A 4,945-nucleotide genomic window follows, 5' to 3' on the forward strand; every position below is an offset into this window, starting at 1 on the left:
ATTGAATAGTTTTTTGATAGTTTCTATAGTGTATGTAGGATAAGCATATGATTTTGTTATAAATTGCTACTTTTTCCCAAAAAATTATAACAACCATGACTGAGATAAGTTTGCCTTTTCAAGTGTATATAACGCATTTTACACTACCTCCTAGTTATGAACAGTGCATATTTGAACATAAACATATCAGAGAAGAATTGACGCGATGCTGAGATTGAGCCCGTCGGGCGACTCCTGTCGGTGTAGTTGAAAAGGGGGGGCCCGTCGGGCAACGCGTTTAAATCTTTGGGCCCGGCTACGGGCCCCGACACCCCACGGGCCCAGGTGCAGCCGCACCTGCTGCACCCCCTATAGTTACGCCCCTGCCCTTACGTCAGTGGTTCTCAAAGTGGGGGGCGCAAACACTCTCCAGGGGGGGCGCGATGTCACAGAGGGAGAAAAAAAAAAACGACCGCCAACCTGTCACTGGTTAGTGAAAGCGCCCTCAGTGGCGAAATGCAAGGGGCTGGACTGACACAAACAAATCAAATACTGTTTCGTTCCTGATCCACCAATCAAAACGGAGTCTTGCGAGTTGCGCCTACGCTTCCGAGTGGAAAAGTAACTGTAGGCATGGTAAGCGGACACCCTCACTGAGATGACACTCTGCAGATTTTGTTCGATTTCTCTTGTTTGCTTTATCATTGAGATATTCATTGCTTTATAAACAGTCTTTTTAAAGACTCACTCCTTAGTGTGGTAGGGTGATCCCTGCTAATTAGCAGCTCCATCCACACCATTCCCGTTTCCCTACTAGCCTGGGCCTATTTAAACACGCAGGTGTTTGCAGTTACATGGTTGGCAGCCCATAGTAGGGTTGGACCGTTGTCTGCTGGTTGAGCTCGTGGGAAAGATTGCTTGTGTAGCGTGTTTCTAGTTCGTGGTTCTTGGAAGTCATTAAGAGACTTGGAGTTGGATCTTGGATACATCACGTTCCATAACCAGCTCTTATCCGGGACCGTATAGGTGGAGGTGTATGGACTGTTACGGTCTCCTGGCACTAGAACTAACATACAGCGTTACAGAGGCTTGTTGGCTGCTGCTTTGCTGCGTTTGTCTGCTACCATCTTGTGCTGCGTTCTCACGACGCAACGCTGCTTTATTTGTGGGCTGCTTGTTGCTACACTGCTTGGCTACACTGCTTGGTTTCACTGCCTGACTGTCACCGCCTGGTTAATCCAACGGAGCTACCCGACGGACTAAACATCTGACGTGCTCCAGGCAGGCTGTATGGTGCAGTTGTGGCGTGTCTGCGGTGTGTTCTGTGTATTGTATGCTTGTGGTGTGTAAGTGCGTGTGCGAGTTCGACCATCAATAAACTTGTCTCGTTCGTATGATCATATGAATCACTGTACTGTTTGACTAACCACACTGTCGGAGCAATTTTAGTTTATTTATTTTTGTTGTGTTATCCCGGAGTGATAAGTGCGCTAGGGCCTTGCTGAGTTTTCCTGCCATTATTATTATAGTTTGATGTTTGGTTTTACACCCAAGGATTGTGTTTGGTGATTTTGATTTGGCAGCACTGATTTATTTATCATTTGATTTTGGGTTGGATCATATCATTTGCTGTGCTTGTGTGTTTTGTTTCTGTTTCCTCTTTTTGTTAGGTTAAACTCAGTAGGCCATGGATGCTTAGCTCCTGAACGGTCTGCACATCAAAGCCCTCCTATCAGTACCAGTACATGTGTAACTGTTGTCCTTTTCCTTTTAAACTTTGATCAAATAAAACCATATGCTTTTGTGGAAACTATCATCTCTGTCTGTCATTCGGTTGACTGGCCTGTATTACGACTAGTTAAGCCATAGCTTGGCTTTAAGTGGGGCTGCACAGGTGTGTAGAGCAGGCTGGTGAGAGAGGCCTAACCACTGTGCAGTCGGCCCACCACATTAGTAATACCTAACTGCACTATTCGTAGCCTATTCTAAAGAGTAATTTGCTCCACAGTCTTTTTAAAAAGCTCATAGCCCGAGAGCTAGCCTTCTAGCTAGCTAACTTCTTCCAACTGCAGCTAGCCATTTTCTCCTTAACACCTACCTTTACATTTTTTGATGTCATCATCCACCGTGTTGCAACAAATAAAACACCAGCACTTGAATACTATTCTGTGCTGTCCCTGTCTACATTGTGTACAATTTGTTTTGTTAGGAACCATTGCCTAGCACAGCCTTATCCATTATTTGTGTGCAAGTTGTTCACAGCCACACATACAAACACACTCACAAGACCACGACGTTGAAATTAGAACTGTATTAACTTCACACACACACACTGTATCAGCAAACAAACACAACTATGGACAAGTGGGATCCATTTCTCTGCTCAGCAGACAAGCTGTCAAAAGACATGCAAGAGCAGCTTATTGAGCTGAAGAGTGACAGTAGACTTAAGCATCTGTTTACCACCTCTTCTCTTTCGTCATTCTGGGTAGCAATGATGCCGGAATTCCCTCAGCTTTGCGACATAGCCTTAAAAATGCTCATCCTTTGCGCGTCGACATATTTGTGCGAGGCAGGCTTTTCAAAACTGACTGCGCTCAAAATGAAATACCGCAAACGCGCACAGATCGAGGATGACCTGAGGATATGTTTGTCAAACATTGCCCCAAGATTTGAGGACCTTTGCAAGGCAAAGCAGTCTCATGTCTCACATTGACAGACCTGTAAGATTTTTTTTTGCAAAGATTACAAGAGGTCCATAATAATAACAGTATCATAATAATAGCAATAATAACACTTATTATATTTCTGATAATATAATATAATAATAATTGGTTGATAATCATTAATTATAATAATAATACAATGATGGTGATAATAAGGATGATTATTATAATAAGAAAGCATGCAGGCTCACATAGCTGCTAATATTAATAGCCTACTAATAGGCCTACTACTACTGATAATAATGATAATAATAACAATACAAATAATATTAATACATAGTAATAGTAATTGTCTGTATGGGCCTAACAATAACAAAAGCCTAACCTTGACATGTCAGGCCTATCAATAACAATATGCTATCTATCTATCTATCTATCTATATATGGTGGTGTAGTTGAGGGCGCCGGTAGCGGTGGGCGGCGGGCGGCGGGGGGCGGGGGGGCCCCAACTACCCCTAACCAGCTTTGGGGGGGCCCAGCTTGCAAAAGTTTGAGAACCCCTGCCTTACGTAATTATCATGTTCACACAGCTAAATTGACAAACATTTCTGACATTATTGCTGACCTAAAAGTGACTATTGGCACATTGAGAACTATAACTGTTTAGTTTGAAAAATAGTAGCAAATAGGTGTGCAAAAACCCACTATGTCTGTTTATCCTTAGTCATAACTCTGGTGGCTTCAGCAGCTGTTATTTGGTCAGTTCCATTGTAATTCCAACAAATCAATCCCTCTTGTGTGATATTGCTGAAAAAGTCCTTCACCATTCCCAACAGAGAGGCACTGTACGATGAATGATCTGGCAGAAATGCCCATTAGTATTTCTAATGATCATCATCACCTTGTGTCAGTGATGCACAGGACCAAAGCACTTCTAGGTTTTATGCACACATTTGGGCTCTCCCCCTGCAAGCCTTCATCTGTGTCAGCATTGACTTTCCTTGCTTCCTGTGTGGGATTGATGGAAGGGCTGATTTGCAGAACACGTCAACCTTTGGAAAGCAGGAGATAACATACTCTTATTGCTGTTTTATTTTCTTTGGCCACGCACTCACATCTTCAACTGAGGTGTTCTAGGAGTAAGCCAGCTGGCTTACTTTTCAGCTTCTCATCATCCACCCAATGTCATCTGATATCATGATCCCTCAATGAAGAGTCCACTGAGGGATAACTACGTCCAGTCTTCCGGTATCAAATATAAACATGTTATTAATTTGATTAATTCGATAAGATTTTATGTAGGCTATATAACAATTGAGGGATATATTAGCAATAACAAGGGGGAAAATCCATATCATTTAAAGAATGTCGGTAAGAGTTGACATGTACAGTCACCTGAGGCTCAAGAGCAAGTGCAAATTAAAGCTTTTAACTTCAGCAATAGGTCTTGGAGATCCTAGCCTGGGACAATCTCTTGTCTGGATAAAGTGCACAGTGTACATTTATGCTATTCTGCCACTCAAAAAAGGAAAAAGGGAATCCTTTCCCATAAACCAACTGAATTCTTAGTATGGTAATATATTTTATCGGTATATATATTTATATTAACCACCGTTTTGAATGCACAAGGCTATCTGCCGCAAACTTCATTGAGTAGCATAAAGTTATGTTGTATGAAAAACATTTCTGTCTTGATTTTTCCTTGTGGCATTGCCACATCTCATTTCTGAGAACTAGGTTATGATCCTATATGATGATTGACTATTTGGGCAAGGTGTTCTGACAAGGTGACACTAGACTGTAATGATCTGTGGAGTCTGTTATAAAATTTGGTACAAATGAGGTAGAAACTAGAACTGGGTAAAATGTAAATAGCAGCAAAGCAGTTAGGAGAGAACAAGACAAATTCAACATTGACCTGCTAATTTTATTTGGAAATACAGTAAAAGTGTAGTCAGGAAATATTATATCACATTTCCAGAGTCGCGGCTCTTGGCCCTCAGCTTGTTGACTTGGAACTCAGCAATGGCAGCATGCTCCTCAGCCTCCTCCAGCTCATGCTGAACCTTCCTGAACTTGGACAGATGGGAATTGGTTTCTTCCTCCTGCTTTCCAAAACGACATCAGTGTGATGAATGAAAGTGTTTGATCATTTCATTTCAAAAGCCATTTTCAACCCATAAAATGCATTTTCATAAATTAACATTAACACCAGTATTGAAGTTTCTCATCACAGTACATCACAGTTTTTCGGTTATGACTGTTTTGTGTTAGCCTTTAGTATTTTCTTAATTTCTTTC

Source organism: Clupea harengus, chromosome 12 (genome assembly GCF_900700415.2).
Source record: "Clupea harengus chromosome 12, Ch_v2.0.2, whole genome shotgun sequence".
Classification (NCBI taxonomy): domain Eukaryota; kingdom Metazoa; phylum Chordata; class Actinopteri; order Clupeiformes; family Clupeidae; genus Clupea; species Clupea harengus.